The sequence below is a fragment of the Acomys minous genome, assembly GCF_964271855.1.
Source record: "Acomys minous genome assembly, chromosome: 8".
Lineage (NCBI taxonomy): Eukaryota > Metazoa > Chordata > Mammalia > Rodentia > Muridae > Acomys > Acomys minous.
Genome location: NC_140489.1, coordinates 111,737,804 through 111,752,188, shown reverse-complemented (window position 1 = coordinate 111,752,188; position 14,385 = coordinate 111,737,804).

Sequence of the window (14,385 nt, the reverse complement as noted above, 5' to 3'; positions counted from 1 at the left end):
TGTTCTGAGTGTCTGTGAGTGCAGCATTTCAAACCCAGAACTCATTTTTTTTTTCCTATAGAGAGGATATGATAAGTATGTGTTTGGTCTCCAGGTCAACCCACAAAGACTCATTCAACTCCTAATACAGGTAATGCGTTTTCCCTTTGCTCTGTAATATATCTTAGAGTAATAGACTGTCTGAGAAAAAAAAATTGAATTTAGAACATCATGCTACACGCTGGCTTGCCACTGTATTCTGTTACAAATGCCCACAGTCCATTTACTTTAGACATTAAGTAGGGTCCTGCCGTCCAGCCTGGAAATCCAGTTACACTTTTAAAACACTATAAATCAAATTGTCATAAAAATGGAAATGGCCTTGCCACAGACAACTTTATCTTAACTACTTTTCTTTACATCCGTTGAGGCACACTGCAAGGACCACTGCCTGTCTATGATGTCTGTATGTTTATATGCATAGACATGGCCAATGCTTACATGTACTTTAAATTGTAGGATCATGGGAGCTACCCTTAACAAACAAAAATCTCGGATATGATAATGCATGAAAAAAGGAATGCGTCTTGGGGTTTATTGAGCCAAATATACCTTGACAGAGGGGGCCCTGTTTCTTTCTCCTTCTTTCTGAGAAAACTTTCTCTAGGGCACCACTTCTCTGACTTTGTCATCTCATTGCTCAGTAGAGCCCCCAAGACTATTCTGAGCCTGCTTTCTCTGGTACTGTTGGTCTCCTACCTTGGCTTTACTTTTCTCTATGGCAGTTTTACTAGTTTATTTGGTAGATTCCTCACCAGCCTTTGGGTACCCTCTCTGGCTCCAACTTTCATCTAGGTATCACAATGATGGGGTTTTGGTCTTCTTATTTGTTGTGCCATTCATTTCTAGAATATTGTCTATGACTGGCGCATAGGAGTGTTGGGACTTGGAAAGCAATGCCCCAACTTACTTGTGTTCTGGCGCACTGAGAACGGTGGACTGCTAACGGACAGCTGGTGGGCCTTGGACTCAGAACTGATGTCTCTGTTGCTCTCTCCTGCCCTGCTGTCTCCACCCCTCTTCCCCAAGACAAGTCACAGGAACCAGAATTTGTGTCCTCTAAAGCAAGTCGTAAAATCTGGAAAGCAAACTTTCTTTCTTTGCCTTTTTTCCTTGCAGAAGCTGATCACAGAGGAACCTTGTTAGGTACCAAGAGGGGGAGATGTTGGATGAGAGGACAGGAGAGAGCAGGACAGACTTTCCTTGCTGGGTGCCTCCCTCAGTCTATTAGCATCAAATGAGGTTCTTTTGTCCAATTGAATTTATATACAATTGACTCCAAAAACTGAAGAAGAAGGAGGAGGAGGAGGAGGAGGAGGAGGAGGAGGAGAAGGGAGAACAGGAAGAGGAAGAGGAAGAAACAACAACAACAACAAACAACCTACAATTATCCCTAAGGCCTTGGTCTCATTCTCAGAGCTTCCATCTCACATAGTTTATTAAATAGATATTTTGTGCTTCCTTTGTTAGCCTGGTTGTTGTTGTTGTCGTCATCACAAAAGTGTTAATGACTATTTATTTATTTATTTATTTATTTATTTATTATGATGAAAAGAAGAATCACACCTGTCCACCCTATGATCCTAAATCTCGATTGTCAACTTGATGGGATTTAAAATCTCACGAAACTAAATGTCTGTTGTGTGTGTGTCTGTCAGGGAGTTTCCAGAGTAGGTTAATTGAACTGGGAAGACCAGCCCTAAATGTGGCTCGTACTCGATTAAAAGGAGAACGGGACAAGAGCGCCAACGTCCAGCTGTCTGTGCTTCCTGACTGAAGATGCCATGTGGCCGGCTGCCTCCCACTCCATCCACTCCCTCTTCCCCACCCCGATGGACTATATTAGGGTCTCCACAAATTTATCCTTTTAATTACACAGTTAGGCAAACTTGGCCCAGATCTACAATATAGCACATTCTTCATACCACAAAGGTCAGACTCCATGCCACTGTGGACCTGCAGTGAGCATGCGTTGGGATTTCTGAGGTGGGGATTCAGAATCCTGTTTTGTGACAGTAACAGATGAGAATAACTCTGGCGCCAGGTGAATAATTGGACCTAGTCTTAGCTTGGCTATGTTATCGTGGGCATTGGTACCTGCAATCTTAGAGGCTCTCTGTCTCACAGATGGCTGAGAAGAAGGCTCCTAGCATAGTCTGGCATCTACCATACACCCAAGCAAACATCTTATTAACTGTAGTTTCTGTTCTGCTTGCTTTGGAAGTAAATGTTACACATTGTTTAGTGGTGAAACCACTTCATAAGTGTAATTGTTCGTGTCCTACAGATGGGAAAGCCTGGTCCTAAGAGAAGTCATGTAGCCATTGACTTGTTCAGTTGACTTTATTTTAATTAACTTTGCTTTCCAAGGTGGAACTCTGAAATATTGCATCATTATGAATCACACATGACTATACAGGTTGCTTAAGGATATAATACAAAGAAAAAGCATGCCCAACAATCTATATTTATTAATAAATTTAATAAATTCCAGGCTATGAGATTGCTTTTCCCTTCCTAAACTCAGAGTTGCACTGACTGGTTGCTACTTCATGACTTTGAAGTACTTGACAGTAGATGGCACTGCTGATTGTCAAAAGATACAAAAATTTCACTATATGTACCAATCTCTTCTTTTTTAGCCATTAAAAAAAAGCATCAAAACAAAACATAGCAAAATTTGTATAAGAGTAAATATTTCTAGCTCAATGAAAGGCTAAAATCAAGCATACAATTGAGTTGGACATATATGAGATCTATGCACAATTTATTTGAGATACTAGGAGAGACAAGTGGTTCTCAACCTGTGGGTTGCAATCCCCTTGGCAAATCTTTATCTCCAAAAAAATTATATTACAATTCATAAACATCACAAAAGTTACAGTTATGAAGCAGCAATGGAAATAATTTTATGGGAGGAATAAGGAGGAAGTGGGAGGGAGGGAGGACTAGAAGGACACAAGGGATGGGCTAACAATTGAGATGTAATATGAATAAATTAATAAAACAATTAAAAAAAGAAAATAATTTTATGGTTAGGGTCACCACACATGAGGAATTGTATTAAAGGGTCACAGCGTTAGGAAGGTTGAGAATCACTTGCATGTAAATTCTCATTATCAAGACTAAACCTAAAATTTAATTATCCATACAAGGAGTTTATTTCTGCAGCATCACTTTAGGAAAAGATGGAGATTAACACAACCGAGAATTTAGTTGGCAAAGCAAACCAGGAAATGAAACAAACAAACAAACAAACAAACAAACAAAAACCCTCATCTATAGCTCTGGAGTCCTGCGGGTGGCATAGAAGGATGCAGTGGCTAAAATGAAAACAAAACAAATTGGTTACTTGGATTTGTGGTAAATCAGTGTCTCATAGCAGGTGTCTCACCTGAGTCAGAACCATTTATTCTTTATTATTGTCGTGATATGACCATCACAAAGAGTAATTAGCTGTAGCAACATAGTTAACAAAGTTTCATCTTCATCTACTTTCAAACCAAGCCTCTACAGGTGCAATTATGGCAGGAGGAAAACTGAGGTTCAGACTAGTCAATGTTCACTCTCTTCATTTGCTCCTTGGCACTTTAATAAGCTTCGTGGCATTAGACATGTGTAGGGAAAAAGAGGAAGAAGACAATTGCAACTGTAAAAGGATTGTGTTCGTTTACTATTTACTTGTCCCCAAAGTCAACTAAAAGAACACTGAAATGCAAAGCCGTTAGGCAAATTGAGATAGTTCATACTTCCTCATCCTGTCTTTGCCCCTGTTATGGCACAGCTGGATTGGAAGCGCAGCAGAGGCATGCTGGACCTGTGCACAGCACAGCTGGATTGGAAGCGCAGCGCAGACCAAAACCCAAAGCAGATATACCTGTAGGGTAAAAGGTCTGAGCCCCCTTCCTGACCAAAACCCACCAATCCCTGGGCTTGCCAATTCCCACCCAGGAAATCTCCACCCTGGAAAGCGCCTCCTCCTCAAACCCTAGGTGAGCCAATTTCCTGCCCAGTTCCCTGCTGCTTTACCGGCAAGCAGAGGCAGCCACCTAATGTCTCTCCCAGTAAATCTCTTGTGTGAGGTTTGTTGTGTGGTGGGACTCTGTGGTTACTGCTTGGCTCCTGCCTGCCAGGATACCCTGCCCTTCAAAGCTGTCATACTTGCACTGGGGAAGCCTGCCCTAGCCCTCGGGGAAACCCACGTCCTCCCCGCCAGAGCTGTAACACTTACAATAGCCGGCATGGCCTGCCTCTAGTAAATACCCGCTGCCAGCTAGCTAGGCCTATCATCTCAAAGGGCCCATAACTTCCCACACCAGCTCACACCAGCCAGTGATGGAGTCTTCTCTGGGGACTATTTCAGACTTAAACCACAACAGACACTGCGAAGCATTGGTACTCACAGCCCGGCCAAACCCTATATCGAAGCCGTCTGTGGGCTTTCAGGAAAGGCATACATAATAACTCTGCTGTCCTTTTTATTTTTTATTTCTTCACTATTTCCTGTTGAGACTTAAGTCTTGCAGTCTTCATCCTCCGTACCAGCACTCAAGGGCCAGCATCAGCTTCTCAGCTCTCATGAGCAGAGACCTGTTTCCATGCTTCATTACTTGGTCAGGATTTGGTCCTTATCAGCAAAAGGTGCCTTGCCAGTTTCTAAAAGGCACAGTGCGTAGGTTCTCGCCTCTGATCACTGCTTTTACTTAGCTCAGTGGTTCTCAGCCTTCCTAATGCTGTGATCCTTTAATACAGTTCCTCACGTTGTGGTGACTCCTGACTATAAAAATTATCTTTGTTGCTGCTTCATAACTGTAATTTGTCACTGTTATGATTTGTAATGTAATTCTATGTTTCCCCATGGTCTAAGGCAACCCCTATGAAAGGGTCATTTGACCCCCTAAGGGGTTGCATCCCACAGGTTGAGAACTACTGGCTTAGGCAGGTTAATTCTATCAGTATTCTCTTAGAAAGGGCTCTGCCTGCCTTCCTTGATGGTCACGAGATATTAATCCCTTACTCAAGAGATGTTTCTTTAGGACCTTGACGCATTTGTAGTTAGAGATGATTAGGTGGCTTGATTAATTTCTCTCACTGGACTGTGAAATATGGGAATGTAGAACAAGCCTGGTTTGTGTCGTTTGATTTTGTTGTTGTTGTTTCACAGCCATGGCCTATCTTGCTTTCCGTAAGCTGCAAAATGAATGGAAGAATTCTCCATCTTGGTCTTTTTGGTATCAAAAGCTTGAGCCAAACCACCGGCTAGCCATTTTTTTTTCTGTCTCTGAAGCTTTTCATACAGGGCCAGGGAGGAAAGGCTGATGGAGGGGACAGAGGATGTTTAGCAGAGAGAGAGAGAGACCAGGTTGGAGGCCTCTAAGTCACCAGGCTTTTGAGCTCTGGAGCTTCTCCTGCCAAGGCAGCACCTGAGCCATGGTTCCTTCCCTTTCCCCCGCTGCCCACTCGCTATGTAAGGCTGGCAGGGAGCGGAGCTCCAAGTAACAGTATATTTAATAGGAAACAAATGTTTCTCCACTGTGGAGGCGTTTCCTCCTCAGAGAAGTTACAAAGAGCTCTTTCAGAGCAAAGCAGGCAGGCAGTGTGTGGCCACCTTGCACTCTGCCCTGTGGGGATCCAGGGCTTTCTTTTCTAGATTGGACATTGGCAGAGGTGGGCAGTGGCATACCTTGCTTTGTCTCTTTGTTTACTACATAGAAGAACATTCTTGAAGTTCTGGGGCACTGTGAAATCACTCTTTCTTTTCTTTTCTTTCTTTCTTTTTTTTTCTTTTCTTTTTCTTTTTTCTTTCTTTCTTTCTTTCTTTCTTTTTTGTGGCTCCCAGTACCCACACACCCACACCTTGTGAATTCACTTTGTAGCCTCTTGCTGCGTCATCCTCATAGTATCTTCATTTTCTGTACACACACACACACACACACACACACACACACACACACACACACACACCCTGCTTCTGTCCCAAACACCCTTTCCCTACTGCTGGCCCATGAACACAGAGTTTCCGGTGAGAAAACTAACCCTGAGGCCGAGCTCCTGCCTCACTTCTGCGTCCCTCAGGTCTTCTATGAAGCTAGTGCCTCCTTGCCTCCTCTTTTCCCATCAGAATTCATTCTTACTAAATCCAAAGCTAAAGCCCTGATCTCGTCTTCTCTACCCACCAACCTGCCTTCCTCTCAACCTTTCCCATCTCTGTAAGAGATTCATCCCAAACCTTAAAGCCTTCCCGTGATCATACCAACTCAAGGCAAAAAGAGAAGAGACAAAAGAGAACAAGGAGGGAGGGAGATGGGGAAGGTCCACGCTCCATCACCAGCTCATTGTATGCCCCTGTCCGCTTGCTCACTGCCTAGCACTTCTGTAGTGTGCAAGCTATAGGAGGTCAGGGGCTTTGGTGTACCCCCCCCCCCGCCCCCATCTCTGCAGAGTCCGGAACAGCAGCTGCACAGAGGTAGCTCCTGATAAACATTTGTTGAACGGACGTCAGACACTGCTGAGAGCACGAGCAATTGCAAAGATTGAGCATACCAGATGTTAGCTGTTTTTCCCTGATGGAAATAGATGCGTTTGGCTCCTCTTCTGCCTGTTCGCTCCCTCTCCTGACCTTGTAAGGTCTGGATGATGTGGCTCGCCAGGGTGGCAGCAAATAGGAGGAACAGGGCTGGCCGGGTGCTCTGTGGCCAGGCAAAGGATGTCAATAGCAACAAAGGAGAATTGAGATTTCGGAAGGGGGAGACATGGGAATCACCAGTAATGGTCCATATCACGATCAAGAGAGATCTCCGAGACTGTGGTAGTACACCGTGCCATCACCCATCACCATGTTCCCTGTGGAGAACGGCAGAGTCCCAGGAACGGAGGCCCTGTTGAACCACTCTATGCCTTCAGACACAGGGATTCCAAAGGAGAGCTGTGTCAGGGGTTAGAGTCGGGAGTTTAGCAGCTAGAGAGCTGGGCATAGGAATCAGAAAAGCCTTTGTTCTGTCTCCTTAGGGTTCATAAGCCTTCTCTTGTTCCCAAGTCCAGTGGCCACCTTCGAAATGGCACTACCAGGAACTGAAGGTCCCGAGAGAGGGTGGGGTTGAGGTAGAACAGAGAAGGTAAGAGAGCACGGCAGGGTGGGTGGGCGGAGGGAGAAGATGGCATTTCTGTACTTCCGAGGGAGACACCCACTTGTCTTCTCACTCCTCCTTAGGCTCCACTCCAAACATTCTGCAGTTCAAACTATTGGTTGTTTCTAACAGTGAATTCTTTGTGAGCATGGTGGCAGTGGTGTCAGTAGTTGGTTTCATTGTAACCCTGCAAATCTGGATGAACCACATCCGGAGAAGCATGAGCTAAGAGTTTAGGGCCACTTGTCCAGGCCTTAATTGTCCTACGGCAGATATCAGGGGTCACAAGGTTAATGCCATGATAGGACACAGGCCTGCTGGCCAGCTGCGGCTGCCACTTATTTTCCGTGCCCTTGTCATGCTCCTAAGCACCATGGAAAACAACCTCAAGAGAGTCTGTTTCCAACCTCATCTCCCATCCCAGCTTTTAACCCTTAGTCCTCAGCCACCAGGGTTCCTGAGTCCAGCTGACCTCTACAGCTGGGGCACTGGGACAGCTGGGATTCCATTATGGGATCTTAGGAAAGAGCACATCAACACTAGTGTGTTGTGTGAGCTCCAGGAGGGGGATGCAAGCTATTATCTTCTAATGAGAAAAAAAATGAAAGTGAAGGGCAGCAACTGGGCTCAGTGGCGGGCAGAGGGGGAAGGGACAGAAAGAGTGTGGAGATTAAGGACCAAAAATAAGACACGCTAGAGAAGGAATTAAGCTGAATTCCATGTGTATGAGATGCTGAACGTAGTCTCTTTATAGCTGCTGGGACATTTCTATGAGGTGGGATGAGATGGGTTGGCTGTGTTAAAAACGGATAATCACAGTCATTTGGGGGATCTGCTGCTTAGCATACTTGGCTAATCATCCTCCTCCGGCTGGATTGCCTGGTGTGATTATCTGACACCGGGCCTTTTGTTTTCAATTTTATTTGATTGCAACACCTACTCACAAAGATTTTCTTTATCCATATGCAGCGTAATTGACAACTCAGAACAAAAGGAGAACAGCTTAGGAATAGGGATGCTGTCTGAGAAGGAAGGCGAGAAAATGCCTGCGTGTTTTAGAGTTGTTTATTTTATTTTATTTTTTAAATTTAGTGTGAATGCTGATTAGAGAAGGGCAATGAAATGCTCGGAATTTTGTTGCTGTTTTGTAGCTTCTTATATCGCCCTTTTCTAGCCTTACTACCTTCTCATGCGTGTATATATGTATATATATATATATATGGATGTATACAAGCATGGGTACACACACAGACACACACACACACACACACACACACACAGAGAGAGAGAGAGAGAGAGAGAGAGAGAGAGAGAGAGAGAGAGAGAGGCACACACACTGTTCTTTGGTTCATAATAGTTTTAAAAGTGCAAAAAGTGCAGCTTTTAAGGTACAAAGTCATCTGTTGTTTTACCCATGGTTCTTTGGACATGAAAAAAGTAGTTTTTCCCACTAAAAGTGTATATGAAGGTTTAAATGTCTATCACTAATGCTATTGGGGTCACTCAAGAAAACTTTGTCATATCAAGCACTGATTAGAATAAACAGGTATAGCACATCAAAATTAAATCATCTTGCCTTTGTGCCTGGAAAACATGTGTGTTTCCTGCATTGGGCCCTGACTTTGGAAAGTGGCCATCCTGAGTGCACTGCATGGGTACATGTAGACATGTTGCTCTTTGAATAATTTGGAAAAAAGCCTAGGGCAACATGACCCTGCTCTTATCCCCAGCGCACACTGCCACCATCTCTGTGCATGGGTGACAGCCTGTGCCAATGGATCAAAGGTTCTCTGGCAACAGTAAGAATTTAGACAGAACTGCGTAGAAAGACAGAAAAGGGAACTGAATAGCCTGGTTCCTGTGCAATGCCATTCATGTCCAGCCAGCCAACACCTGGCATTGCCATGGGGATCATTCTCCACAGAACTGTTGTTTGGATGAACATATTACAGAATAAAACAAACGAACAAACAAACAAACAAACAAACAAAAAATAAAAACAAAACAAAAACATACCAAGTCCTCCGACATGGTAGCAGGCAGGAGATTAAAAAAACCAAACACTCGTCAGAATGAGAACAAGCTAGGTTCAGAGTCGTTACTTACTGATTAAAAAGGAAAAAAAAAAAAAAGACTAGGAGCCAGAAACTGAAATACAGTGCAAGGGCCTGCTTATCTCCGAGGAAGAAATTAGATGCTGCTTTCCCAGCCTCCCTTGCAGCTATGTGCTTGTACGACTCAGATTCCCTTGGCCACAGGGAGGCAGGCAGGTGAAGCTGGGATTTGAAAACTACGGAAACGAAGATGTGTGCTTATGCTGCAGCCGCTCCGGGTACCGCAACATCCAGCACTTCAGGAACAGGTAGGGTGTGTCCTGATCATGGAGCTGGAGAGATTAGTTGAAGTGCTGTGGGTTGTAGAGCAATGGCTTCCCAAAAGACGTCCTTGTCAAAGTTCCCCCAGCACCTGAATATGAGCTTCACGTGGACAAAGGCCTGGGCAGGTGAGACCAAGTTAAGGATTTGGGGTTATGTTGGATTATCTGAGTGGGAAGGATGCGATGGGGGAGGGGCAGGGGGCTGAGAGCCAGCGAAGATGATATGATTATATATTATAATGGAGGAAGTAGGAAGGGAGGAGTTATGAGATAAGGACAGAGAGGGGGAGATGTGGAGAGGGGAGAGGTGATGGGGGTTGCGCATGCTCCATCACTGGCTTTGAAGATGAATAAAAGAAGGATGCCGGAAGCTTCTAGGAGCCAGAAAAGGCAAAGAAAATAATATTCTCCTGGGACTGTCTGAAAAGGAGTGTAACCTGGGCAAAACCTTTTTTCATTTTATGTATTTTCATTTGGTTCTATTGAAGAATGATGCTAGGGCCTCATGCATATGAGATAAGAGCTCTACCACTGAGCTACAGCCTAGCCTTGATATTGGAATACTCGTATAGACTTCTATCAGAATGGCCTTGTGTTGGTTAAACTAAAAACCTTGTGTTAACTGACCATCGCAGGAACAGGAAGCCAAACCCAGATATTTAAGTGCCCACACCTAGCGATGAGCAGCTACAGTTGATGCAATTCAAGTTTACTTTTGTCTGGAACATTTCTAAACCTGGTCCTTTGGGCTTTCCTGGAGACTCTGTTAATTATGTCATTTAAATTTTGTTTTCTTGAGCTGGGCGTGGTGGCACACGCCTCTAATCCCACACTCAGGAGGCAGAGGCAGGTGGGTTTCTGCGAGTGCAAGGCCAACCTGGTCAAAAAAGAGAGTCCAGGACAGCCAAGGGCTCCGTGTAACAGAGAAACCATGTCTTGAAAACAAAAGAAAAAATTTTTTTTGTTTTCTTCTTGAATGCGTCTTAGGTACATAGGTTTCATGGCTTGTAAGAATGAACCCAGGTAGCTCCACTCCTTAGACATCCCCATCTTTTCCTGTTTATTCTGAGGGATCTTCCAATTCATGCTAACTCTTATTCAGCCTTACTTCAGCTCCTTGCTGTTCGGGAAACAGGCTATGTCCACATCCTTATGATGTGGTGTCCATAAGCAACAAGACAATGGCCAAAGACTTCACATGGCATGGAAGGACCCTAATGACCACGCCTGTCAGATTTATACAGCCATTAAGACCAAATCTTTGATGTGATGCCTGGTACACTGTCATGTGGCGCCTGTGCCACCTCGGTACCTAGTCAAGGGCAAGGGTCTGTGGATTTAACACACAATAAAACAGCGGGTCCTTCCTGCTAAGAGAGCGACGGCCTTTATTCAGCGTCCAAAGAGCCTTTTTATAGGCAGCAAAGCAGGAATGCCACGGGCAGGTGAAATCCCTCAAGAGGTGATTGCGCACCTGAGGGAAAGTCCCAAGAAAGGGAGGGGTGCGTTCTCGGTGGTAACCATGGTTAGCTAACCAACATAAGCACAGACATGCAGGCTGCTAAAAACAGGATGTGCAACAGCAAGACAGGCAGGCAGCCCAGTCGGGCCTGGTTCCCAAACTGTTAGACCTGGGGTAACTTCTTGAGTCATATGGAGTATCAACCAGTGACAAGACTTTCCTCATTTATAATAGATGATTTTTAAGAAAAATCCTACCTTACAGTACTGTCATGAAAGTGAAGTGAGGCAGTGAAGAACATATGTAGTCCTGTTATATGTGTGGACGCCTGTGTTCACACCTGTGTTTCAACTACTACCCTCTCCACCTAGTCCCCCCAAATGCCCCCCCCCCCCCGACATCACTCACCCTTGTATCCCACACCAATACATCCTTGACCTTAAAGCCTGTCTTTTGCTGTGACGGAACACCATGACCAAAATAATCTTTCATCTTACGCTTTGTATCACAGTGCATCATCAAAGGAGGTCAAGGCAGAACTCACAGCAGGAACCTGGAGGCAGGAACTGAAGCAGAGGTCAGAGAGAAGTGCTGCTCGCTGGCTTACTCCTTCTAGCTTATTCAGTCTCCTTCCTCATGACCCCAGGACCACCAGCCCAGGGGTGCATCATTCACAAATGCCACAGCTGGGCAATGGTGGGGCACCCTTTTAATCCCAGCACTCGGGAGGCAGGGACAGGTAGAACTCTGTGAGTTTGAGGCCAGCCTGGTATACAGAGTGTGTTCCAGGACAGCTGGGGCTGCACAGACAAACCCTGTCTTGAGAAACAAAACAAACAAACAAACAAACAAACAAAACCAAAAACCCACCAACAAATAAACAAACACTGCAAACGCCTAACAGGATTTCCTATTGAACTATCTATGAAGGCATTTTCTCAATTGAGATTCCCTCTTTCCGAATGACTCTAGGTTGTGTTAAGTTGACAAAAATCTAGTCAGCTCACAGCCCCTCCCTTCTTCTCTCTGACCTGCTAAGCTCTTGCAAGTTCAAGCTTAAATATCATCCACTCGCAGGAGGTCATTTTCTCCCTGGTGGCAAACCCTTGACTCTACTTCAAAGAACTGTGTACAGAGTCATTTCCTCCACCCAGAGCCTTTTCCATTTGGGGATCAACAAGGCCTACTGTGGCATCTGACATCCAAGAGCACCCAATAAATGTCAGAGGAAAGGAGTGGAGGATGGGTTAGGATCAAAGGGCCAAAGTTCATACTTAAAATATTACATGGCTGAGGAAACAAATCTATGTTGCTGCTCAAAGGAGACATGAAGGAAAATACCTTAAGAGGAAGGTTGAAGATTATATAATGAGTGGAAAAGAGTAGTCACTATACCAAGAATTTTTAAGTACACAAAATGAATGGTTTTTTAAAAAAAAATATTTTTTTTAGACAAGGAAGTTGAGCAGTTGCTGAGAGCAATTATTTACTCAAGCAAGAATTCCAAGTGTGGGCAGGCAAAGCTTTTGCGAGAGAAGTCAATACCAAATGAAGTTCTACCCAAATAGAAGACAAAGAACCTCAGAAAAGAATGCAGATAAATAGAGAGGACTGTGTCTGCGTGGCATCATGGCATCTCTGTGTACAGCGAGGACCACTTGAGTGACAGCTAATTGTTATTCTTGCCAACACCAGCAAGAAGTTTCAAGCTATCTGTTGAGCCAAACTGAAAACTAAGATTGATGAGAAAACTTTTCTTAAAGGCTTATCTGGATTCCCAAAGCAAATATATAAACCTAAATGGACCATTCCCCCAGCTCTTTCAGGCCCTTATGAGCCATACAAGTGTAGCACACAATGCATGGTTTCTCACCAATAAGAGCCATGCCCGTGTTTTTGGATTTTTCCATACATGGAAACTGCAGCTAGAACTGATGGCCAGTTCTGTGCTCAGCAGCCAAACCGCATGTAGAAGTTCAGAGGCACTGTGACACTTGGATGGGGTCACCAAGGCCATGGAACCATTTTAAGAACAAAACCCCAGAAGGTTCTGACCTTGGTTGCTTCTAAAGTAAAACCTTTCCTGCTTTCGATTAGAAACTGGTTTGGATGGAAACCAGCTGATACGTGGACAATCTGATGGCTTCAGTAGGCTTTTCAACCCCTGTAATTATCTCCTTCCTAAAGTAAATGTTAGCATAACCATTGACATTTGATAAGTCACTCAGAGCTACCCAAGGCAGGGGAAAGATAAACTTTTATTGCTATTGGGTAGTTAATTTGCATTTCTTATCACAGTCATTCTTTATCTTTTGTTTTGATGTGTAGAAATATATATATGTAGTTAATTGGACAAAATTGCCCACGTAGGCACTTTTTTCAGGTTATTAGTGAGCGTGTGGGTCTTCTTTGCCTTTGCATGGTTTGGTATGCTCATAGCAATCCTAGGAGATGAATAGTGACTTTCTCTTGCAGTTCTGGACTTCAGGAGTGGCAATGCGGAGAGAGCTTTCGAAGGGACCGCTGGCTTTGAGGCTACATTTTTGCCGAGCCTGATTCCATCTCGGTTCTCCCCAGCAACGTGTAGAGTATCACATCTCTAACTAGTGAGAGCAAAAAAGATTGCCAAAAGATAAAAGCCACACCACTTTCTCTGGGAGAAAACAGCCTGTCAGAATTACACACGAGTCAAACTGTAACTAGAGGGCCATAATCATTTGTAGCTATTAACTTCTCCCGTCCCCTTTGAGATAGTCCAGGGGAAGAGGCAAGTAAAGAGGAGCTCACACGAAGAGACAAGGGTAACCCAGGGACTCGTGCCAGCTCTACAGAATCTAAGCCCACTGGCAACTAAGCGAAGGGTGGATTCCAGGCCCTGAGGCAACTGTGCACATCAAAGGAATGGGCCTCCATTTGGGGCCCAAGCTAATCCTGTGGTCTTCCCTGGCAGACAGCTCCTCCTTGAGGTCAGCCAACTAACAGTTGACAAAAGCCAGCTGGGGGAACAGCTCAGCCAAGCTGGTACCCACACACTGCTACTGAAAATGTTTCAAAGACCCCAGAACATCTTATTTACTCTCTTGGCAAGAGAAAATGCTCGTGCCTTCCTACTTTCAGAACAGGTAACTTTCCTGGTTTTGTGTTTGTTGTGTTTTTGTTTCTTTTCTTATTTGTATTTTTAAATTTTTAGATCAGTTTAGTAGGAGTTCCCACCCTGGACATTATCAACTTGAGTTGGAAGTTGAATGAGACGTGTTTATTCCATATTCAACAAATATTTCCCAAACACTCATGATGTTTAGGGTTCGGGAAGGAATAATAAAAAACGAGAAGCGTTTCAATAAATTATGTTTACTAACAAGGGTCAGATGACACAGCAT